Source organism: Ischnura elegans, chromosome 5 (assembly GCF_921293095.1).
Source record: "Ischnura elegans chromosome 5, ioIscEleg1.1, whole genome shotgun sequence".
Lineage (NCBI taxonomy): Eukaryota > Metazoa > Arthropoda > Insecta > Odonata > Coenagrionidae > Ischnura > Ischnura elegans.
In genome coordinates this window covers 98,499,396-98,526,273 of record NC_060250.1, presented here as the reverse complement: position 1 = coordinate 98,526,273, position 26,878 = coordinate 98,499,396, and the positions used below count along the sequence as shown (strand labels likewise).

The 26,878-nt window shown below is 38.6% G+C and overlaps 1 protein-coding gene and 1 long non-coding RNA gene across 2 annotated transcripts in view; both read left to right on the top strand.

Moving 5' to 3' along the window:
• The window catches only part of LOC124159317 (5-hydroxytryptamine receptor-like), a 433,906-nt gene that overhangs the window by 109,722 nt on the left and 297,306 nt on the right, over positions 1-26,878 (top strand). The gene's annotated exons all lie outside the window — the stretch shown is intronic.
• Positions 5,142-5,883, top strand: LOC124159318. Its single transcript, XR_006864945.1, has 2 exons — positions 5,142-5,453; positions 5,852-5,883. It is a non-coding gene; the product is annotated as an uncharacterized LOC124159318 (long non-coding RNA).

Here is a 26,878-nt window from a genome sequence, read left to right as displayed (position 1 = left end):
GTTGGATCTTTAAGAGAGATCTTATGTCAGCAGTGGAAGCGGTAAATGTGGGCCATTCTAAGACAGAGTAGATCTTTACATTAACTCCCCCATGGTTCAACGTGTTCTCTGGTTGGGGAGTGCTAGGGTTGAGCCAGCCCCAGAAAAATCCAAAGGCATATTAAAATCACACATTTTGGGTATGGAAGGTTAGGTCTTCTCTATTTGCCACTCTGGTTGCCGAGGAATTTGTTTCGGGGATAACATAACGCTTCATCAGGGATTTGAGCTCGGGGCTGTTCGGTCAATTACCGGGAACTCTAACCATAACGCTCCTTAAGTGTTTATAATTCATTTTATATATGAGAAACCTTAGTTTTGGCGAGAAAGGGGTTTACTAGGTGTAATTATGTCTAAAAATATTATGAGTAGAAATTTTCAAATATGATTCGAAATAGGTATTTTCTTTAGGTGCTCGGAATTTATTTACGTGAAGTTTTTACTGACGAAGCCTAATCAATCGTTATGTTTACTTCATTGTGGGAAATTAGATCGTTGAGTTACGTTGCTCTTGCGTTGAGGAATATTTATCAGGTTTAACCCCGTGTAATCCATTGAAAAAATAAAAATCATAGCAGCAATTGTTTTGTGAAATTCAGATTATCTGTAATTATGCTAATAATTTCATATTCGAAAAATAGACTACTGATATGATACTGTTTTTTTAGTACCATTAACACTTTTGGAAAAAAAGTCGATGACATTACACTATGGCCGTATAGATGAGATCATGCATCTTAGTGAGTCCAACGCTTCTCTTAAGGCGAAGTAAATTAAAATTAGGATCAGAATTTTATGTGAATTCACCTTGCATACCGTCGTCTGGGAAGGTATAACTCTGAGATAGCCGACGAGAGGACCACCGGACGAAGTTGCGCAGACGCACTGCGCAAGATACCCGCACTCCACGTGCGTCTGTGGAGTCGTAAAATATCCAATTTGGTAGCTTCGACACGTTAAAAAAATTGCCTCTCTCCACGGTGGGAACGACTTTTTCTCGCTATTCCCTCTCAGCCTTTTCCCATTCTCATTTTCCCCGAAGAACTCTTCATCTTCTTTCACTGCCGGGCTGCCATTGTGGATTCCACTTCCATATATCACCTCTCTCTTATTTTACTTTCTCCAAAACGTATTTCTTCAATTCCTTTTTACTTCATATTCGATGGTTTCCCTTCTCTCCCCATGTTTTTGTCCGAGCCCTCATGAGCAGCATATTTTTCCTTACTACTTTATTTATCAATGGTTTTCTCGGAAATAGTGGTAAGGTGAACATGCTTTGATAAGCATGACTGGAATGTATGAACTGAACTCATTTTATTTATTTGCAAAACTCGGGCTGCTAATCGCTGCTTTCAAGTTCAAGGTAATCTTTTCTTTTTATCGCCTTAATTTAGGCATAGGATGGATTTACTTTTAACTTGTAGACGATAAGCTTTATGGGTTTTTAAATGAATTATTAGATTTTATGGTCATTTTTTCTTTATGAAATGAATAGAGGCTCTTTATAATTTTTACAAGTAGAGTTTTATTTACCTGCTAATTTGTTTTTTATTGTAGCTTAAGTGATATTATTAAAACATTTGATTGTAAGCTGTGTAAATACTGTGTGGGGGATACAACGTTAAACATAAGCAACTGAGATTTTCGTTGATGAATTTTAAAGAATAACTAATTTAATAAATCAAAAAAACAATAGCTGCTCTACGTGTTCTGAAGGTTTGACGTCCATATTTAATCGATATCCAAAGTAGAAACAAGCTCTGAAAAAAAAGTTAAATGGCTCGTGATAACTCCATTGCTGACGGTTTCTTTTATTTTGTAAGTTACCCTAACGAGAAAAATATAGACTTGAGCATGACCGTTGGATGAGGTACTACGTATGGTGAGAATCCCATGATTCCTCTGCTTTCCCTCTGTTGAATTCACTTTTTCCTTGCTATTGGCTGCAATTGCAGGTCTCTCTTACCATGGTTCGGCGACATTTCCTGCATTCTGTCCGCTTAAGGTGTGATCTCTTTTCTCAACAAAAAAATTATAACGTGCCTAGTTTCCAGATAGCAGTGTAAATATAGAAGGAGACATTACGATGGAAGTTATGGCTATATTTTATTCGCTATAACATCATTCTTGTCCACTTGCAGGGGCTATCGGCCACCATCTAAGTACATCATCACTGGAATGTGCAAGACACCATCATTCTACGAAGCGGTGGTAATAATAATAATGTCGTATTTTTTACAAGCGAATTTAAGACTACATAGTCCATTCTTACAATTTACTTATTTGACTATCACGTATATCCACACCCTGGATGATGGTAAATCCACCCATACGGGATTCAAACTCACAGCCTTTTCGTTTGCGAACGGGTCATTACCCCGAAACAACAATGAATCAAATTGAATCGAATTTACCTCGAACTAGCAAAAGTTGATATATTTACTATTGTGATAGATTGTATATATTGTGGTAGCTATTCCGTTTTCTTCGTAATAGCGTCATTCTTGTCCACTTGTGGTGGCCATCGGCCATTATTAAAGTCCCCCCGTCGTAATTGTAAAAATTTATACCTGCAAAGGCGTGCGTATGGAGGTCGCCTTTGGGGTCGTGTGACTAGGAGGGTCGCCTCAGAAGAACCATAACTAAGCGTCCCTCATCCTCCAGAATCCAGTCTTGGTCCCCAGCATCTCCTCCCTCCTCTCTGACCATCTATAACACGCCCCCCGACCATTAATTCTCCGCCACCGTACGTTTGAGCCTTAGATTCCGCTAGCTACACGTTCTCCAACCCTCTTAATCTACCCGTAGATACCCCACTACCCTCCTTCCCTTTCAAGCTTGATCGTTAACCCCCCATGCCTTTTCAGACCTTCCATTCCATCAAGCATCTCCCCTCCCAAACGCCAAACCTCCTCCCCTCTGCTTTCTCTAAGGCCATAGAGGCATTCCCACAAATTGCTATTCCTGTCGCGTCCGTAGACTTTGTCCCTCTAAGGTGATTTTGCCGGGTGCGGTCCCGCTTCCCTGGGTCGGGTGAGGTTTTTTGAGTCACAAGCCTGCCTCCAACTTGACCAATGCCTTGTGTAACGTGGAGCGACGACCTGCGTAGATACCTACGTAATAACATTTACCAATTTAAAAGGCTTATGACAGCTCACTTATATTAAACTTTCCGTGCAAACCTAAATGAAAAACGATCTGGTTCATTGTCCAATGCACAATAATAAGTGTATATATATTATGTTGGTATACTTGTAACTATTCATTTTCTGAAGATGTGTATAATTTATTTTTTGTTAATGTTTACATGGGTATACTCTTGTATGTATGTTACCTTTTGTGCACATCGAATGAAAAATAATTTGGTTTCTTGTCAAAAGAACAATAATAAGAAAGTGTGCATATATAAGTGTGTATGTATGTATATGTATGTATGTACATATATTTCACACATGTGTGTGTATATAGCTTCAGAAGAGATGCAAAATTTATACTTTGTATTTTCCCTTGTGTATAATCTTGTATGACTACCTAAGCATGTTTTCACTGTCATGTAATTGGAATTTTGTCTATGTTAACATATGTATACTCCTTTATGAATATCTACGAATGTTTCTATTGGCATGTAATGCGCAGTTATGAAATTCAAATAGTTGGTATATTGTCCATTTGCAGCACCAAAACTAAAAAAGGTTAAATTGTAATCCTGTTCCATAGAACACTAGACCTCGAACAATAAAATTCTATTCTATTCTATTCTAATAACATGCGAGCCAACTCTAAGGTGTTTGGCAGGGGGTGATGAATCACCAGCATCCAGTAGGCAAGAGGATTCACACATGCACACCACACGGCCTTAAGTACGTTAAGCGTAATAAAACTAACAAATTACACTTCCAAATTCATTCAAGGCATTCCTTGCCAACTACCCTAACAACACCGGATATCCTACGGATATCCGTTTCAGGTCCGCTATGTCCTATCTAGGTCCGCCGGCAATCAGGATATCCGTCGGATCTCCCACGGATATCCGAAGCCGGATGATCCGAAAAATGTCCGAATGGGATGATCATAGGATATTCTGTTACAGAGCTTTAATAACAATAATATACAATTGTAACCATTATTGCATTCAGGTTTGCACAATACCAATGCAGTTACAGCAAATTCATTGATGAAAACTAACTGAATACAAATAGCAACTCTGAATGCAAAAATTATTCGAATTGGCATTCGAAGTTTTTCCTGCAATTTTTGGTTTTCGCTCATTTTTAATATAGGTTTTCTGTCGAATGCAAGCATATAGCAATGCAAGCAGAATATCTGTTTCAGGTCCGCTATGTCCTATCTAGGTCTGCCGGCAATCAGGATATCCGTCGGATCTCCCACGGATATCCGAAGTCGGATGATCCGAAAAATGTCCGAATGGGATGATCATAGGATATTCTGTTACAGAGCTTTAATAACAATAATATACAATTGTAACCATTATTGCATTCAGGTTTGCACAATACCAATGCAGTTACAGCAAATTCATTGATGAAAACTAACTGAATACAAATAGCAACTCTGAATGCAAAAATTATTCGAATTGGCATTCGAAGTTTTTCCTGCAAGTTTTGGTTTTCGCTCATTATTAATATAGGTTTTCTGTCGAATACAAGCACCTATAGTTTGGAATTGGTGATTATAGCATTTACAAATTTCCTCCACAATGATAATAATTATATTTTTCGTTGGAACCATTATATTACATACTTATCTAATAATAACGGATTAAAAATTGTATTTCTATTCTAGCGAAACTAAAATCTGCTCTAGAAAAATTTGCCCTTACGTTTGATAAAACAAATAATGCACTGTTAAAAAATCTTTGGGACTACGAACCTCCGCTGAAACCAAAACACCGCCTCCCCAGATGTGCCCTCAACCCTTCCCATATCCCTATCCCCTAATTCCCTGTCAAGTATTATTATGCCATGACTCTTTTAATCTGTAAAACGTGATAAACTAATCTGCCTGCATTATTACTAAACGAACCCCCCAGGAGACAGCTGCAAAGCTGGGAACTGCGGAAAACAACCACGACAAATATACTTGGACTTGGAAAATCGTATTTCGAAACTTGCGCCATAACGACCGGCGGCCATCTTATATAACATGTGACTTACAGCGCCCACAGCCATCGCCACAATCACAATCGCCACTTAAGTTGTGTTTACATTCGTAGGTACTGTATTTTTGACTTTGTGAATTTAGCTGTGCTGTGAAATCTTATTTTACAAGCAAATTTACGTTGACGTACGCCATGGAAGAGGAAAATGATCCCGTTTGCAGTGGAGACTGGCAAAAAGGGATTAGAAGAATACAGTTTGTCAGCATTGACCCATCTACTGTTTACTGACCATTTAAATGTAAGTAAACGGAAAATTTTTCTCTATTCGATAGTAAACCAACGAACTTGTGTGTATCTAGCCTTTCAGGACTAATTTATTTCTCAGTGTAATTAATATTTTGTATGATCTTTGCGTGATAAAATACAATCCATTCAGACCGATTAAGTTTAAATATCAGTTCTCGCAGTAGAATCCATTTTTTAGCTGTTCTTTATGGCATTTAAGTATTATTCTCTATCTCAATGAACTCGTATATGAAGGGTCTTTCTCACAAATGAATAACTACTGAGAATATGTCGAAGAATTATAGTAATTAATGAGCAGTTCAGGACATAGCCATCAATTAACTCTCTCCGATCATTATCATTTACGTATTGATTTGTGTCTTTAGTAAAATATTCGCTAATGCCTTACAGTTAGGAGAGGATGCAGAAAAATACATCTTCTGGAAAATGACGTGAGGTCCTCCGAGGATAAAAACAACAGTGTGAATGCCGGGATCAGAACATTCCAGTCTCTCCAGACCGCCCCGTAACTAGGAAGAGAAAAATTCTATAGCTACTGCAGGAGCATGAAGAGCCCAAGGAGGTGCAAATGTACCATGTAATCCCCGGAAATGGTAACGAGGAGGTTGATGAAGATAATTCGTATCTATTGATCCACATTCTTCCTGAAGGCATGTTTACATTGTACATTAACTCGTAGGAGTCATTGTCTAAATGTGTGAATGCATCAATTTACTCGGAAATGCACCATGTTATAGGCACCCAACTTGTGTGAAGTTGTGTGCCTAACCATTGTGTGTTAAAAAAGTTAACGTTGGAATAGAAATACTTTGTCATTCCTCTTACTCAGGTGTTTATTATTTCGTTGTTTATCTCATTTTAGTCTATTGTGCATTCCGTGAAAATAATCTACTAAGCATTGCTCTGGTCACATGTTTTCACACTGTATTTACTTAGTCATAAGTGTTTTGGAGTTCAGAGATTAAGTGAATTCATTGGTCTTATCTATATGGACAGTTTATTTTGTGCCAATGTAAGCATGAAATTTGTTTCCATGTTATAACTTATGTATGTTTAATAATTTTGTCTTTTAAAGCCATGCATGTTGTATTTGTTCACAGAGAAGTGCCATTTTTGTTAATTTTATAAGCTGAAATTTATATGATGAATCAAACGATTGTTTTATCTGGTTCTTGTCAATATTCAACTGTAACCAAGTAGTAATCATTCTTAACTATTGTTTGCTACAATTTTTCATTAAGGTCACTTTACAAGGTTGAATTTATTCATTGATACGGAAATGCAAACCCAGAAATTGTATCATCTCAGGTTTATTAGTAGGCATAGTTGGAAGCTTGGGTATATAGATTTTACCTATAAACAATGTCATTGTTGATATGATTCTTCAAACCATTGAAATCTCAAAGCATAAGATGTTACGATCTTCCTTGGAAATCATTTTTCTGAACTTTCAAGGTATGACCTGTTCCATTCAAATTCTTGGATTCACTAAATTTAAATTGATCCAATTCCTAAGAGGTAACATTAATTTTGAAAGTCAGTTTGCTTGAATGCAATAACTCAAAGTAAATGTAAAAAGGCCTTACAAATGACAAAATAAGAAATATTAAATAGTTTTTAATGCAAATTTGTTTCTTTTTATTTAATCAGTAGTCACTAGTTAAAGCATTAATCATTCGAATGAAGGAATCTATTTGGTGTATATTCTTGCAACAATATGCAAAAAATGGTATTAATATCCGGATGGGGACGTCCTATGGATATCGGATTTTGGGACATGCGGATGGGCCACGGATATCCGAAGGAAATCCGGCGATATCCGTCGGACATCCGTCGGATATCCATAAGTCCCAAAATCCGATATCCATAGGACGTCCGCTGCCGGATATTAATACAATTTTTTGCATATTGTTGCAAGAATATCGGATTTGGGACATGAAGACTCCTTCCACCTTGTTAAGGTTGTCTATCATGTGCAGGAATCTTTTTGGTGTATATTCTTGCAACAATATGCAAAAAATTGTATTAATATCCGGCAGCGGACGTCCTATGGATATCGGATTTTGGGACGTATGGATATCCGACGGATGTCCGACAGATATCGCCGGATTTCCTTCGGATATCCGTGGCCCATCCGCAACGTCCGCCTTGGATATCCGACGGACATCCGTCGGATGTCCATGTGTTGTTAGGGTAATTATGAAGGCAGTCTGCCTATAAAGCTAGAACATAAATATATGCTTTTGTAAATTCAAGGAAATTTAGATACATGCATTACGGAGTATATAAGTAAGGAGACTACACTGCAAGTAAGTCTTAACGCTGTTTGTAAGTCGTAACGCTACCGTTAAAGTCTCTAATCGATCGTGGAAAAAATGGCATTTGCGAATTTATCTGATCTACAGCCTATGTTACTAATTTTATTTTTATGATATGATCTATCGTACTATGTTGGCGTTCGTAAGGTATGGCTAACTTCGTCAGTAAATAAACTGCTCTTGAATTAACATAATAGGTTTAGTCTAGTTTTCAGTCTACGGTCTGACAGTGATTCCCGTCCGAGTTGTTCTAAGAGGTAAGTAGCACTAGCAAGACTGTGATAACGACTTTTCACGTACCAGGCAGCTTTTCCCTGTACGCCCCTGTTTCCCTCTAAATCTGTTTTTAGGCCTAATTCATGAAGATCCCGGGCACTGGCAGCGTATTTCAAATGGGGTCTAACAACGGAGAAGTAGCCACGACGAACGCGTTCGACAGAGGAAAGGAATAGAACATTGAGTAAAAGAAAGACAAGTAAACGGTGTCACGAAGTTTCATTATCTGTAATCGTTTACATACCTTATGCGACTGCTGCGCACCTCTCGGTATGCCCCTTGTGACTCCTTTGGAAGACCTTATTGGCTCGAAATACCGTGAGTGCATCTCGCATCTCGGCGAAAACTACGCAACTGACTCAGTATGTGAGACGGAGGGTCGTAAATTCAATTGTAAAAGTAGGAAGTGGTAGGAAGTGGGTGGACAAAGGCATGCTAACTTAGAAATCGACGTATCTTAGCGGGAATGGGGATAGGAAGGGAAAGGCATAGACGTAAAAGTTGGATATATAGCCAAAGGCTAGTTTGTGATCTGTCATGCATTGATTTTACTTACAGACCAATCTGGCTTTAAAGTACATGACCTGTAAGGTAATTTCCAGACAATTTTAATCTCCGTATAATCTTTAAATGAATGCTTGGAGAAAAAAACAGCAGGCATGAAATTTAAAATAAATAACTAAAAGCGCAACAGTTCAATTTCGGTTGACATTTAGAAGAATTCAAATGAATGATTACTCTAAGTAATAGCCATTTTTTAAAATGGTGTATTATTACTAAACACATTATATTATAATTACTAATGCATAGAAAAGAGGAATATATAACGTGAATGCGGCTTGAATATATTATTTTTATTGTTACTATTTAATTTGAGTTAAAGCTGTGACATCTGATAATCTCTTTTGCGTAATTACTCGTTATACATAATTAACGACTAATTTCAAACGAAGCTGTTACCGGTGAAATTGATGGATGAATATTAATGATGGATTACGATGGAGGTCATTGAGCACTTTTTGATTCTCATTTTCAAAATATGACTGGATATCCATCTTCCCATATTTACTTAATCCGTCTTTTGTCCCGGATAATTGCGAAATATATTCCAAAAATTCATCCATTACCGAAAAAATCTCATCAAACTGAACAGGACGGGTTAAAGACCAATCAGTTGAAATGCACATTTGTGAAATAAAGCGTGTGGCACAGCCTACATTTAAAAATGAAGTACCTTGCGTTATGTATCGAAGAATCCATACACATGTGAAATTTAGTGCATTAAAATGTCATTTTATCGGATTGATTTTCCATTCGGTCTTTTGTCCACCTATGTTAACTGAATGTTTAGTGGTGAGCATAGCAGAACCCTAATGACAGAAACCATTTCTAGTCCCTAAGTTCTGCGTTGATTTCTCACGGAAAGCACATAAGTCAAAGTAATCCTGTTTTATGCAAATACTTTTTGCAATTGCTTCTGAAAGGAAAAAAATAGTTCGTAATACCATGCTATCAGATTTTCCGTTCCTTTGCTACCTTTTGCTCAAGATCTACTATGGTACAATAATCTGTATCATTTGAGATATTCATAGATAAAAAATAAGCGGCTTCATGTGGCGGACTAAGTGTTTGCTTTCTACGTACCGGGCCCGGGTTTGATCTCGATCCTGGCTGACACATTAGAAAGCATTCCCATACTTTGGCTATGAATATTACAAAAGAGGATCCTCAAATCGGCCAATATGTGTGTTGTCACACACCGCGCATTTAAATGGGTTTACGGAAGTTGCCACTCATGTCGCTAACGGACAAATTGATCCGAGTTTCACGGGGAAATAAGGTATAATAGGGTGGTTTCCTATTATTTTTTATTACCTAAATCGAAAGATTATTGCTCCTGGAATACGTATTTCAGGCTCTTAGATTATCAAACGACGACATCTATTTTTCGCGATTAAACGAAAAGTGAAAATTTTCAAGCGCGCGAAAACGCGACGGCTGATTAGGAATGCTGGGAAATGTCCGTGTGACGTATTTCTAGTTCCAGCTGCCGCCGTGTGAGGTGACCTTGGGGCGAGGCTTTGAGCGCTGATGCGACTCAGGCTGCTAGCAGGTAGGAGAGTACCCTGCTAGCAGATAGCGCTTGGCTTAAATAAGGATTATTATTACCCTATCAAACGAAGGAAACTTTGCCAACTTAGATAATTTTAATGGGTGATTATTAAGAGATGTTTCTCCGAGCTCTGTACCTCATGCATGCATTGGTAATCTCAGACAATGTAAAACCCCTATCTACTCGTATAGAAACTAGGTCCCAGGGACATCACCTTGGGAGGAATCGCATGGGCGCCAATGTGGCCTTTTTTCAAATTGACCATTGCCATTCGTCTAAACTGGGATTTCTAAAACTAAATAATTTGTATAATATGAATACACTACTGATGGGTAAGGAACCGCAATCAATGCATTTCGTTTTCTTTGACGAAGGAAACTACCCTATTAGGGGTGTCAACCGAAATTCACATTGATGATGATGTGATTTATCAAATTCATACATCTTCAATGGTAATCCTAGCAATTAAAAAAATTATAATGAAAAATATAGGGAAAAAATGGATCGCATTGCACACATCCCCATTTTTGAAAGCCGATTAAAATGCAACCGAAGTGGAAAGAGAAATCAGCCTTCTAAGGGATGGAATTGGGCCTCTTATATGTAGTTCCTTAACTTTGGCAATGCATGAAGGTTACTTCAGCTGCTGCACTTCAGTCAGATGGGACTTAGTATTTCTCTTGGAGTTATTCGTTAAGAAAGTTTCGTTTCGTGGGGAATTTTGGAACGAGTTTCGCATTATCTGATGTTGACTCCGTGTCTCTCTCCCTTGGAAATATTGCTTGGCAAAAATTTCGGCCGTATCCTTCAGTTATCGTCTCATACCACTGTTTGATACCCCAAAACACAAAAGATAAAGTCTTGTGTAACATGATTATTCAAGTTTTCATTCATCATGGTTACTTGGGTAGCATTTAACAGCTAACAGAACTTGTGTTCTCAGTTCTTAAATCCAAATCTTTATTTTCCTATTTGAAGGTAGAGCTCACCTCTGACTAAACCACTGGAGTAAGATTCAGCAATTTTAGTTAAGGGCTACAGGGCTGCTTACGCAGGCTGGATAAGGATTCAGTAAAACATAAATATTTTTGAGATAAATAAAGAAAATTGGTGATAGCTTCCGTTTTTAAGTGTTTCAGTTCTAGTTGTACCATGCCACTGTCAGTGGATATCTAGATGTATATATACTCCGAATGATCCGAAAGCTAAATGTTTTCGCAACTCACCTATAGGAAGCTCAGCAGGTTCATTGGGACTCTGTCCGAGCCAGGTGACGAATAAGCAAGTTCCGCGAGGGAGTACACTAATTTGAGGGTGAAACTATATATTTGGATGAACGTTACGACGACATTGAGAGTCCGCTTGCTGAAGTTCCCATAAGGCCACGGTGCAGCCCTGACGAGGGATGTACTTAGTTGGTGCGGTTAGGTTGAAGCTAGTTATGCGCGCAAGAAGGTAATAGTAATTAAGGTACATACTGTAGTCATTTATTATTCCATGTGATTATCTTCGTCTCAAAATATCTAGGGAAAATAATTGTCCTTGTTGAAAAAAGTGTTCACTAGTTCGTTCCTTCGCTACCCATATTCCCACTGCTAAATGTGAAAACGGATGTAGAAAAAACGTTTGAACTGAACGAAAAAGTTGTGTGCCTAACGACGTAATGCCAAAAATTTGTTATCAACAGTATTGATTTCTGAAGCATTTTTATATATACCATCATAATTTTAAATAAATTCATTTGATATGATGTGATGGAAGGCGGAGATGAACAGTAGCCATAAAATTGTACAAAAATATTTTAGAACGGAAAGGGTCCAAGTTTAATATTTTTCTGTGGACAACTGAAAAAACAATTCGATCAAAAATTCGATCAAGCAATATTTTAATGATTATTTTTCTAAACACCTGTATGTGTTATTTCTGAATATAATAGGTATATTATTTTCCTTTTTATTCATTCGGGAGCGCGAAAGTGTATTTTTTGGAATGTAAAATTTGACCTTTCGCTGAAAAGTGCCAGATGTGCTTAATCACTTAGGTATTTTTCAGCATTAATTTTTTCATAAATGGTTGTCTACCTTTGAATTTTTTTATGTAACTAATGAAAGAATAACTGTGTATACTGGAAATGAATGAGAGGAAAGCTATCGGATAGGCCACGGACGTTCTTGGTGGTGCCAAAGGGGAAAAACGGAGAGGCAGAAAGTCAATAGCCGGTAGCCCCGAGTGCTATAAAAAAGAAAGAGATATGGGACAGAAAACAAATGAAGGGATGTCCCGATGCTTTGTATGCACGTCAGTCGTTTTCCTCTTCGAAAATATGCCTCCAGATCTCAGTCACAAAAAAGTCTTTTGCTGAATTTAGTTTTAAATTATTATGTCCATTTTAACCTTTTCGGAAGCGTGATCTTTAACCTCATTAATTGTGGCATAGTTAACATTTATTTGACTCATTTGTTATCTCTATTTCATGCTGTCGTGGTTGCAGCTCTTTACTACGCAATCCTTTTTTGCTGGATTAGTAACGCTACATAGTATTCTTCAAAGTATTTCTATGCTATGCGTGGCATTTTATAAGCTGGTAACCGGAGAGTTTGAGAACAGTCGACGACTCGCTTCTTCATAAACAATAAATTCATAATTGCAAGCTGAAACCACATTGTTTGTTTACATAAATTAACTTATCATGTATTTCTGATCAACTATATCTTCTGCGTTCAAAGTTTAATCGCCTCAACTTCTCATATGTGTCGAATCCAGATTGACCATTTCCTAAATCGGTTTTCCCCTTCTTTTATGTCGACTTCTGGACTTGTGCGTCTAAGAAAATAGCTGTTGAAAGTCGACAGCTGTAGAAGTCAACATCGAAATGTAAACTAAGCTTAAGGAGTGCATTGTAAAATAATGATCGACCCTTTAAACGCCTCACTTTAAGGGAACGAATTGTTTTTACTAGTCTCCGACATACACCCAGCATATCAGAGAATATTCATGAAAGTGAAAAACTTATTCTAGTCCCTTAATTACCCCTCTCAACGTGCTACAACCATTACTCTCGTGTTTAGTCATTTCGCACTCAACAAATGTTGTTGGACTTACAATTATAGTTATACAAACCGTGTTTGCCGTCTTCCTTTTAATAAACCCTTTCTCTCCCCACTCAGAAAAGAAATTTAACTACAGCCTTGCTTGCGGATAATATTTATTGGATTTTTGTACTCAAGTATAAAAATACCAGCTGAGTTTTATCGGAAGAGATCATAAATTTAACATTTGCAACCACCATTTTATCTGAAATCCTGAATGTTTTTTTTTTCCAAAACTCTTGAGCGATAGATTTTGTTGATAAATGCATTGATGACTCGAGTAATCTGCGTAGTGACTTATATAATGTAACCATATTTTTCTAAATAATATGCTGGTATAAATGTGTTGACCAATTGCAATTTAATCAGAATTTCATGGTTAATAATACATCTTCATTTTTTTAAATTTAGTTATTTTTTTCATTTTCCAGGTGGGTACCAAAAACGTTGGAGATTTTTCTCTGAGTAAAGCCATGAGTCCTCTTTGATGAATGGTAGGAGTTCTCTTGCTTCACAGTTAAATATTTACAAATTTACCTTTAGTTTAGTTCGCTTTAAAGCAAATACTATTTTGTATGCCTGGTATAATAAGGTTGCCATGGAATTAAAGGATATAATAATTATAATCATATAATAATAAATTAAATAAAGCGATTACTTATCTATAATACGTGACTAACGCTGATAGCCGTGCAGTCATTTTATCGGATAGCTTCCTCCAAAAGCGGGCCGAGTTTTTTTCCTGCTTTGAAAATTATTATTTCTTGCGTCAAGTTCCTTCCACAACCGCACATTATGTAATTTTCGGTACCTGGCGTCTGATTAAAACCCATTGCTGGTTCCATTTCAATCCATCCCGCAGTTCCAATCAAAAATAATAATAGGGTCCCTAGTGCTTTACATGCTGGCTGAGGAGAGGATATTGCTGATGGAGAAATTGGGTGTTGATGCAGCGTGCAACTGGAAGCGAGAGAACGCTGAAGATTGCAAGACGAAGAACAATGTCAAATCATTATGGGACTATGTTAGAATAAATAAGAATATGATGACTTTTACGTTAAGATTTTGAGGCTCTTCCTAGCATTTTCTTAATTAAAGAGTGAATCCCGTCGGAGTGGTAATCTCAAGAAAACATATGCCACAGTAATTAGCATTCTTTTGAAAGTAGGTCAAGTTTTTTAGTCAAGACGTAACCCGAATTATATCCCCGGTAGTAATCCAATCTCGAAATTATTAGGATATTTTCTTGAATTCGACTCATTACTGACCGCGAATGCCGAATACCGTTAGTTCTTACAATTAGAGGAGAATGCTATCTACAATCCCCTTATGGTCTGGTTACCCGAACGAGTTTATGTCTAAATGCATTAGCGCAAAAATGAACTCAAAACCCGTCATTGTACCGTGTAGCCATCCATCTTGCCCGATTTCATGAACAGAAAATAGATCGTTTTCTAAATTGCCGGTTAATTTTTATGTATTCCGCTTCGGCTCACCAAATTCGTTCATGAATTCACATGTAAACCCCTACTTTTTATGTTTCGTAGCCTTTAGGAGTCAGCAAATGTCAAATATGACACTTTATTTAAGAACATATGTTTTACCAATTGCAATGACTCCTCAGAATCGTCCAGTTGGTAATCTTGAGAGAATATTTTAAAATTAAGGATATTCTTTAGACAGCATAACAGTTTAGCACAATTTAGTTTACTATTAACCGAAGTGATATTGCTTGTAATAATTAAATTACGTAATTATTCTCGAGACATTATAATTAATAGTAGCGGGCGTAACTTGGTGGAAATCCATAATCGCAGGAATAGGAGGACCAACAACTTTGTTATTTCCACATAGTAATTTATTGACACCGACCACGGTTTCGTTACAGAGTAACATTGTTGATAATGTTACTCTGTAACGAAACCATTCTATCCCTGCTATTCTCGAGACATCAATTTCGTGCATAAACCACCACACCATCTCGCTCAGCCCCTAAAAATATCCATGCACATGATCAAGGAAGAATACGAGACAAGTAAATGATCTTGAGAGAATATAAGATGCTGGAAGACAGAAGAATTAAGGAAGGAATGAGCGATTAGCTCTCGATAGGCCGCAAAGCTGGCCTTTCAGGAAATGTGCATTAAAGCGTGAGAAAGTCCTTCGGCCATTCAAGTGGGTGAGTGCAGGTGGGGGAGGGATGGAGGGGATTCGCGGATTGGCGGAGAAGGGAGATGAGGGAAGGAAGTGACGTAGGCTGAGCAGTGAACTTTGAAAGTCGTGACGTCACATATCACTAGTCGTTTATTTTTCCAAAAACATTTTCAGCCTCTCATAAAGCACTGAGTGAAAGTTAAGTAACTCTCTGCCCCTCCCAATCGGAGTTCTTAGTACTATAATTAACTGAAACTTATTCATTAGGCAGGAAATTAATTATCTACGTACTCATATAGCTCTGTAAGTTAATATTGAACCCGAAATTTATCTTTCAAATTATAAAAAGTCCGTGGGGCGGCCATGTTTCCCGTATTTAAGTTTTTTATCTGTATTTTAGATTAATTATAATAACATTAAACCCTCCTTACATATCTGTTCTTTCAGTCTCATCTTATCTCGAGTAGAAATGGCATTAAAAGGGCTGCGCTGAATCGAAAAACGAACGCTAAAAAATGATGGTAGAGAGGCACTAATTATCGGTCCCGTTCCATCCTACTTGCATTAAGCCACGTTAAAAATGTTAAAACAGCTGTTGAATCATGTTTTGTTCTTTTAACGAGAATTCTTACAAAAAAGTTAGGCACGAATTCAATCAAAATTGCATTCTGAAGAGCTTGAGTCAAGATCATGCGTCTCGCTGACTTAGATCTTTCCAGGTCGAGTAGGATGCAATTCGCCAGTTGAATGCATTTCCACTCCGCCAATCGTGTTGGAAAGCTAGTGGAGGTGCTAATGGTGTGAGACAGGTGGCGGTGTGCTTGCGCGATATGCATCTTCATCTTGACGTCTAAGCACTTGCTCCTTTTCAGATCTCGATATCGGAGGTATTCGTTTCAGAAAACGTAATGGATATTCACGAGGCAATTTGAAAGCTCTTTGGAGGCGAAAATTCGTGATAGGAAGGTTTTACATCCGTTGACTGCCTTCAATGAGTAGTATGGAATCGTACGTATTTGGTAATAAATCTCTTTACACGCTTTCAAACTCAGTGTATAATTCCTATTCCTGTTTGTCTCCGATTTAAGATTGTTTTGCAAGGTTTTAATAAGTTTAATATACTTAAGGTATTTCTTCTGCATTGATCTCACATTCCAGTTTCATATCCGTAATTTTTATCTTCAGCATGCAATTGTTAAATGTATCTCATGTAGATTGCTGGGAAAAATTTTCTAGTCTGTTTTCTGGAAATGTTTGCCATTGCCTTCACGCTTCTGCATTTCTCTTCTTTTTTATTGTGTAAGCCCCTATACATGTTTTAAAGATTAGTGTTCGTACACGTTCAACTTAAAGAATTTTGATGGTATAACAATTTTTTTTCTGCTCTCGCCGTATCGATATTATGTAGTGATTACTTGTAGATATCATTGGGTAAAATTTTCGTTCATTCTTCTGTGGAGGAAAACAGGTTTTCATTGTTTTAGATTTCTAAAAACAAGTGAAAGTAACATTACTTTACTAATGAGTAAGTATTCTTACGTTTAGCTATTGCTTAAATAAGGTATTTATGAGGCATTTCATACTTTGACGTAGTTTTTGGTGACCATGGGAAAATCGGTTTGGAATGTCATTTGGATATATTTCATACCACGATTAAAGTCAAATGCTCTAATGAAGATTTTTTCCTGGATTGAAAAAGTAGTATGTAGAGAAGATAAGAAGGAAATAGACTATATCAAATAAGTTCAACAGATTCAAGCAATTGGTGGAAGTTAGAAATATTTAAATAAATAAAAGATCGTAGCACTTTTCCACAAAAATTATATTCAAAATACATAATGTTTTTGGAAAATGCTACCATCTTTTATTTATTTTAACAGTACATCAAAGTACATCAAACAGTACATCTTTTTGCACGCAATCCTCTGTATTACTTTTCATCCAAAATTCCTTTCAAGTCGCCTCATGTCCATTTCCGTATCTATTTCATATCTAAGGAAGTGTTCTCTCTTTCAGTGGTCCTCCATACTTTACCTAGATGTCCATCTACTTTCATATTCCTATAAAATTTCCTGGCCTCTGTGGCGACGGGGTAATATAGTCTGCCAACAAAAGTGGTCGCGGATTCGAATCCCGCACATCATTATTACTATTATTTTTATGCCTCGTGAGACCTGTAACCGGTAGTGGCCCTGTCGGAGAGGGTAAGGGAACACCAACTAAGTTGCATTCACATTCAAGCACAATAACCGTTAACAATCAGTGACTATGAAAGTGTATTGTGTTTGGTTTTGAAGAAGGTATCAACTGCCACTTTCCGTGGCGTTGTCACTCACTATCCCTTCCATGTGGGGAGGAATGTCTCTCTTATCATTGGCTCGCACGTTCTCGTATGCTCGTGTCCCAAGTACTTTTTCCCTTACTTGAGCATGCAACCCCTCAACGCGGCCGTCATAAACAGCTGTGTGTCGAGGAATTTGAGTTGCTTAGTGTCTCAGTTAAGGACTGTGGGTGTGAGGGAAGGAACATGTCGGCCGCCTAGGTGAAAACATTTCAATTCGGTGAAAAGTCTCTTTATTTATTCAAATATCCTACAGTCCTGTATACCACCGAGTGTGTAAGCATTATATCTTTAATATTATAACTCTGGTTGTATTTTTTGACTGGTCTTTATTGATTGTAGATTGCTATAAATTATTTTTCCGTTTAGCGTCTCTTTTGACCGGAGCCCTTTCCCTTTTAATTTAATAAATTTTAAATGTTCTATTGAACAATCTTTAGGAATCGCAACATCATCATTGAACTCTGATTTCGTATCAAGGGTGATCCTTGTTGAGTATAAAAGTCTGTGAAAGAACTTAATCCGTCCCTATAAGCCTCTTGGCGGCATAAAATGAAAATTTAGCGGGCTAGCCAATTTGCCAAGCCCCTGGCAGTGAGAATGAATTTCCTTTATGTACATAGAACACTATTGAATATTGGCGAAGTGTGTTGCAGACGCTATCAATCCCCTACGGTCGAGTGAGCGACTCTTCCTAGCTGTATTAAGTTCTGATCGTTGCTCTTTCCTCGTTTACGCGATTTGATTTGATTGACCAGCTCGGCGGACCGAGGAAGTTAATCGAAAATACGCTGGGAGGAAAAAAAAGTCGGCTTGAGCGGATAGGCCAGTTCAGATTTTTGTTTGGAAGGCCAATAAGGAAGACCGCACGGGTTTGCCCAACTCAGATTAGGGAGAATATTAACTAACTTGTCACCTGTTTGATTTTCTTTATCTACGGTTGCTAGGGAACCATCTTTTCCTCGTGGACGATAATTTTAGTCGCCAAACTTACGTAGCGAATTTCTGAAGTGCTTGATGAAAATTACGTTTGTGATGACAGAAATGGCCACTTCACCACCATGCTTCACATTTTTTCGTCAATTATATTTCACCCTTTTTCAACATTTATTCATGTTGTTTAGTACTCTTTGGCACTAATGTGAAAAAATTGTTATGGAAGTACAAAATGAAAAGAAATCCAGCCTATATTAATATTCTGCTAAATACTCATTAAATAAATAGCTAAAAAAATACATTATCTGTCAAGATAGTCTTGGATGTACAGCTTTTTTATCTTTTCACCAGATAAATTTCACTCACAATCAGTGTGTGTCGCGAATAGAAGGCTGGTCATAAGGCCAACGTAAGGTCGTGCGAAAAAGATGCTTTGTATGTCTAGCTCAAACACTTGAGGGTCTACACTTGCTAGGAGAGCGGTTTGGTCTGGGTTTTTATTTACTAAATTTAGATATAATTAAATTAAAAAAGAAGAACTTTGTGCTTTCACATTAATATTTATTCACGACCATGGTTTCAACGTTAGACGTCATCATCAGGTGAACTCTACAGAGGTCCATCACATCCTTTTATACCAGGCTAGGAGGGGTAGGGAGGAAGGTAATTAGGTTGAACGGATTGGTCAACAGAGAAGAGGGAGGGGGGAAAAAACTTAGTCATATGGTATGAAAGAAGTTAGGGGGAGGAGGCTTCCTTAGGGAGGGCATGGCAGGTGGAGGGGGGATGGTTCAGGTGAGAGAGAGGCCGAAGAGTTCGTCATGTCATTAGCCCAGGAATTTAGGAGTGGGAGGCTTAAAAGAGGGGAGTGGTAGTCATACGAAAATTCGTTTACAATGTTGTCATTGGAACGTACGTGCTGCAAAATTTCCATTTGTTCCAAAGCGTCTAATCTAGGTCCTTAAGGTTCATGGTGAAGCACTTCAAAAACAAAATCACTTTGATGATTGTTATCTAATAAATGTATAGCAAATTGTGAAGTAGTCTTTTTATTTCTCTGGCAGGCCTGATGTTCTTTCACCCGCTCTTGAAATTGTCGCCCCGTTTGCCCAACATACACCACGTTGCATTCACATTTTAGCCTATACACCCCACTTCTTTCTTCTATATTTATAATGTACATAATTTATATACTTATGTCTTATATTGCCGATAACCTGAGTAACAGAAATTAGAAACTATTGGAAGTTTGGGATGGGGAACCTAGCTGAACTTAGCCTGACGAAATTATGTTGCGATGATTATACTTCCGACCTGTCCCAGAGCCAACTTGAGTTCATGCGAAAAAGACGTCATGTATGTCTAGCTCAAACACGCTAGGGTCTACCCTTGCTGGGAGAACAGTTAGGTCTGGGTTTTATTTTGTTGGCCTTGATGAGGAAAAGGCGCCATTTTACGCGAGTAGAGCGGGGTGGCCGGCGAGGAAGCGGGAGACACCTCGACGTACGCATGCCCTGACCTTCCCCTCCGCTCCGTAAACCGCCGCGAAAATCCTTTCCTCCCATCCCCACCTCACTCTATGTCCCCCTCGCCCGCTTTCAAGCCCTGTTTGCCTCCCCATCTCCGCCCGGTCCTCCCGCCAACACCCTCCCCTCCTTTCCCCAGATACCGAGCCTCGGAAATTTTCAGTTGCTCCTGATCCGCAGGCAGGGCGCTATCGTCGGCATGTCCGCGCCGCCCAGCTAACCGGTTGTGCGTTGACGATGTGGAAACTATCTTGGAAAAGCCACTTAGAGAACTTTCTGCAATATAGTGTATCAGTCTGAGATTATTCCCAAGTACAACCAATCACAGTCCGGCGTTTGGATATTTTATTTTTCTTGGTGACACATCCTCGACGTTCAAAATTCTACCTCCGCTTCCCTAAGGGTGATGTGTGGTGTGGGTAATATTTCTGCTCCGCGAACTACTCTCTAAACTTTGCAGGTCCCGAAGAAGTTTAGATCGGAGTTTGTTTTCTTGTGTTCCGCTCCGCACTGTAGCCCTCTCGTAACCTTTGACCCCTGTCGCACACATATCGCGTTTCCGTGCCCACTCTTCTCATTGCCGCCTGCCCTGCGTTATGATAAGGTGTTCCCGTGAGTGGTTGCTGTGGTTGTGCTCTCGAGTTTAAAATCTGATTTGGTGCGCCCCGCTAATAGCCTCGGTTCCTTTTTTTTTAGGACCAGTACAGAATCCAAGAGAGGCACGTACTGTTATTGTGATTGTTTGGCATTTCAGTCTGCGGTACCTGGTAGCCTGTTGATGCTCTCCGGTCTCTACTTTACTGACTCCATAGGGTGAAACGCTCGAAATTGAATAAGAAAAATAGTACTCATCATTAATTCCTCATTTTATTTCCTGTTTGTGAGATATGTATCCTCAAAGTTACTCTATTCGCACGAAACATCCTGTGCGTGACTTTTCGTTGTACCAGGGAGGTTTATAAGTGATAGTGATGTCATCTCTCGGAATGAAGGCGAATAAACGTGGTTAAAGTGCAGTGATTTATGTGATACTGATACAGGGGACGCTCTCTACCTGATATTCCCAGTTTTGAGGTGTGCTTGCTGAGCGTACGATTGAGCCTCGTTGCATCCACCGAGGATTCCATTCGAGAGGCGAAAGTATAGTTGTTTTAGTTGGTGGTCCGTGAATGTGTCTGATATCATTCTTGGACAACTTAAGTGACTCTTAAATGATTATCGCTGATACCGTCCTCGGCGGTAGTTCTCAACATCAAGGGACGGAGATGTTTGCGACAATCGTGCCTGAAAAAAAAGAAATCTGTGATTCTGGTTTGATCGATTTTTATTTTTGGTAGAACAATAGCTTCTTCCGTGAGAAAAAAAATATATTGTGTGATTATAACGTCTTAATTTCTACGTTATTGAGGAAAGAATTTTTTCAGTACTGCAATTATACATATATACCTTAAAAGTTTAATGACCTCATTTTTGCCCACAAGTCTTCGTAATCAAGCCCTCATACACATGGTTGATGTGTGAGAAGTTCGATTTAAATCGAGTAAGCTCTATGTTATCTATTCATTCAAGTGACTTGCATTTTAAATTGAACGGCATAATCAGCTCTTTACATTAAACCACATAAGAGCGTATTATCTTCTAAAGAGTTTAGAATTGATGATGAAGAAGATTGATGATCAAATGATATTGATAACAACAATTGCAGATAATTTTTTAGGCTCAGCCGTACCTAATAGAGACGCAGATTTAAAAAAGATCACCCCTCCTGTGTTCTCACAAAAAGGAAATTAATTGGGGAATGGAATCCATCGACCAAATAAATTATATTTTATAGCAAACTTTAAAAATTATAATGCCATTGATTTGGCGGTTAAAAGTAATATCCCTCTGGATCGTTTCATTTTGTATAATGGTCATCTAAGTTGCAATTTTTAAAGAGCGTCATAAAGGAATGTAGGCGTTCAAACTTTTCAAACGGTTGGATACTATTTGGTTTCTTGTTCGGAAATAATTCGTCGACAAATCTTCGTGGTAGAAAAAGAGATAGAGTTGTCGCATCACTATGGAAGACCCTCCTGTGGTAACCACCTCGCCGTCAGCAGTCCAGGAAGAGAAGACGTGATACCAACCGTCGCATACCATGGAGAGGTTCCTAATTTCCATACCTAATGCGGCGTTCGCCCTCGGGCCTTCACCGTCGGCGGCAGCCGCTGCCGCCACCGCCGCTGCGAGGTTCGGCATCTTCTCTGCGGCCGCGGCTGCCGCTCTCTGGCCGGCCATCGCGGCCACAACTGCCGCCGCGGCATCGGGAGGGACCGGGGTGATCATTGAACTGGACCTCCCTCCGATGAACGACTCTCGCCTGGACGCGGAGGACCTGCCGCTGGACGAGCCCGGGGTTCCAGGGTCCGACTCGACCGCCGGCGTTCGCTCCAGCGTGGACAGCCGCCGAAATGAGACTCCTTGGCGGCTCTTCGTCGCGGGCAATGGCAGCGGGTGGGCCGGAGGCGTGCTGGAAAACGCGACGGAGGGTCGGAACGGGTCTGGCGGCGGAAACGGGAGCGAGGCGGGTTCCGAAGCGGGTGCGGTGGTCAACGGGAGTGCCGGGGGAGCGGGGAGCGGCCCCAAGGAGGACGAGGAGGCGGGAGTGGAGTTAGCGATGATGGTGGCCACGGCACTCATCCTCGGACTGCTCATCCTAGCAACGGTCATAGGTCAGTGTTCTCAATTAGAGGAAATCACTGTGTTGTTATGAAAGGTAGTTGCACTTGGCCCAGTGATGGCTTTCTGAGCCGAAACGCGTCGTACGCATTGAAATAACTGTGGAAAAGTGCAACTACCTTCACTTCAATATGCCTTGAACTTCCACTATATACCACGTTGGAATCGGTTGAAATTATTCAAAACCATCGTAACTCGCAATACGTTTTTGCAGAAACCGACACTATTCACTATATCGAATGACTTAATGAATTATTACAGATGAGTGCGCTTTTTGAAAGCTTAAAATTGCAACAGTGAAAGATTTCAAGCTTTCCCTGCGTTTAACTTGGATAAGCTATTCCGTGGATCAATGTAAGTTCCCCTGGACAGCTTGCCTTTCGTTTGAATTAATTTTTATCATCATCAGGGCTAATTGTAGATGATTGAATACGTCCTCGAACATAAACGTGAACGAAACGGCGAGCAATAAGTCGTCCAGAATGAAGAAACTGACCCAGTGAATATGATGATTTTGCGTTGTTTTATGAACAGTTTTCCCCTAAATTCTCTCTCCAATTTCTACAATAGACGTAAAATGTTTTTGATAAGTTTACTGTGAAGAACGTTTGGACAGAATGCAATCATAAGACAGAAGAACATGGATGGGTCTCTTCACGTCATTATCAACGTGTAATACACATATTGATACCAACCTAAATATTTCGCAAACGGTAGAACTTTATATTAGCTCCTTTTAATGTGAACAAATTCATTCTGTGTAAACAGTCATACAAAACTTTAACTGTGCATAGTTTTGAAAGTCAACCCTTGGATAATATTAAATCAACACCCTATATGCAAACCTGTCTGTCAACCAAGCACTGGGCAACCTGTCATGGGCACTGACGTAATATCCCGTAGCTTATTTGAGATAAGGAAATTATTCAAGCCGTTTACAGTTATCCAGTAGTTTAACTTTATGTACGATCTCTGTAACTCTTACCCGCGTGAATAGCTTAAAATGAATCTTTGCTTAAGGGGTTCCAATTGCTAAAATTTAATTTTGTGAATTACGAATCATAGCAGTCACACATTTCACATATCCACGTAGCGTAAGCCTTTCGAAGTATTTAATTAGACGCATTCTGACGTCATCAACCCAGCAATATGCCCAAAAACGCCTTCTGCGGCGATACCAATGGCTAAGGAATGCTCCGTAAGAAATTCTTAATACAACTTCGTGAGGAATACACGCTCGTTTGGAAGTCAAGACTCGTGCACACCCCATCATAAACATCGCTTTGCTGGCCAAATTCCCTTCCTCAACGATCTGCACACTTCTTTACCGCACCGAAGAAAAGCCCCTCCCTCCAAACTCAGAGGGTTTGTTTATCTCAGAGACGCAGGAATGGTTTAGCATTATTGCCAATTCGGCGTCAGTTCAGGACTTCGTGGTGGCAAGATTTTTTTGTCCGAGACAGTACTATTCAAATGTAAATATTTCATAAAATAGGGTGCATATTGGATTCCAAGTATAAATTTGTCCGTTTATCACAGAATATCTCGAAAAAATGGAACCTATCTTTAAGATTAACGAGACCTAGATTATGTTTTCCGTGCCAGTATATCTTAAACTCTGAAAGGCCACAATTTCTCCAAATAATCGTCGTGATCAATTTATGAAGTAGATCCATTTCTTAAGGGAAGAATAGATACTGATATCAAAATCATGAAAGAATGATATTCTGTAAAATGTACTTACTACAAATACTAATGAGAGAGCGAGGAAAAGATGTAACATTTGTGTATATATTTTGCGTGATGATACTCGTGCGTTTAATCTTACCTCTTACCTTTTATTTAGGCAGACCATTATTATTGATCTTAGCTTATGAGGTCGGTATTTTCCATCGTCATTTATCTTTGAACGTCATGCGGTGCCTGAATTTTTTTACCCTTTCGCTTATGGACCTGCATTTTCTTTATCAAATATAATTTATATTTCACATGAAAGACTGGATAATTGTTTGCGTTGTTTATTTCAGTATTCAATCATATGGACAAGGCCGGACCAAGGATTATTTTCTGGGGGGCAACGGTCCGACAGGCAAACGGTCAACTCATATTTGAGATTAAAATCTACATACAAAAATTACTGTACGAAATATTGTAGTCATTTTAATACGAAAGTTATTAATACGAAATTCAATGATTAAGGCTCCATTATACACAAAAACGAAAGTATTCCTAACCGTATTAAAAATCTTGTCTATATTTAACGTCTAGAGGGGCACCTGCCCCCCTCTAAATCCGCCTATGCGCGTGGACCTTGATCATAAAGCCAGATAATGAATCATAATATTTTTATGGCTAGTGGCATCTCATTACATCATTTGCTTTATATCAGTATTTTTGATGCTAGTGGTTCTAGGTAAACCGGATATTGTCAATTCAGAGGAAAAATGACAACGGGTGCTATTTTCTGCATATGAGATTTCATGGTAGGTTGGTAATTTAAAAACGGAGAAAATCTGCATCACCTTGATTAAGGTCCAAAACATTTCCACTCAATCAATAAGGTGGAAGTCTTCACTCAAAAAATTTGATAAAAACTTCCCGAAGAAATTGCCACACCACAGTTATTTTAAATCGAGATCTTATGTCGGTAAGCCCGAGGTATATTTGTAAAGTATATTTTAACCCGAAAATTTATGATCCAAGTATTATTGAGCCGCCTGTTAAAGTATTGATGTTGTTGCCTGTTTTACATTTTTAGGAATACTTTCTATTCCGTCATGCAGTATACATTACAGAGTAATCACTCCCATCTCCCGGCCAATCAAAGAGAGGCTCATATTTTCTACAAATATTTGACCAGAAATTTATTCGAATGGTACCCATTTATCACGGAATTCATTTCTATTGACTTGGCTTCTATTTTTAGGCATGATACGTCGTTTCATTTCGTATCATCCACATCAGACTGCAATTCCATTTTATCCCTATTTTATTTAGTTGCCATAATGCCGAAGTATTCCTCCAATTCATTCCTAGGCATATCTTATCTGTATGTTTATCTTTCATATGATTTTTCCGTGGATATATTTTCTTCCTAGGAATGCTATCTTTGCGTGTTTAGTTGTTCCCACATCATACGGCTGCACATCTCATCCAATTTTGGCTTATACATATTCCGAGGGAATGCCTTTCTTGCGTGGAAAATTCTCCTTATTTCATCATGCGCAGCACTGCCTTGAAGGTAGCTGAGGCAGCGTTCCTCTTTCAGATTACGATATTATAAAATCATAATGTTATAATGTTATTATATGTGATTTTTTACGTTGAATATACTGATATTTCTGTGAAATTTTTCACTTTTTTTGGGCAATTCAGATAGCAATTTTATTTTTACAAAATATACGAAAAGTAGTTGCTTATTGTGGTTCAGTCACTGAGATAATTTTATGTGGAGTCTCGTTAGTTTTGTTTTCTTTCTCATTTCCCTAAAATCTTATCTTCCACGTCATTTCATATTATCGGGATGGGAGACATTATTTCTGAATTTTTTACCCTCGTAATATACTTGAGTACAGGGGAATTAAAATTTTTGTACGAATGAAAAACTTTGGAAGTTGCATCGAGTTTTTATAATTTTGGGTACCTAACCTTAATTTTCAGCGGTTATTTCATCCTTTGCAACGACAGTTCAGTCTTGTGATCCCAGCATTGTGGAAGTAGTTTGCTTTCTCAAAAATACTACTTTAAAGGCGACGAATCCTTGCCGATGTTTAACATTAATAACCTTTACTGACAACTACAATAACCTTTGTGAGAACTATTGTACCTTTCTCCAAGTTGACGACCGTTTTAATACACATTTTATACGCACTAACATACACAGAAAAAGTAGCTGATTGAAATTTTATGCTATCAAGTAACGTTTACTCATTGCTATATAGGT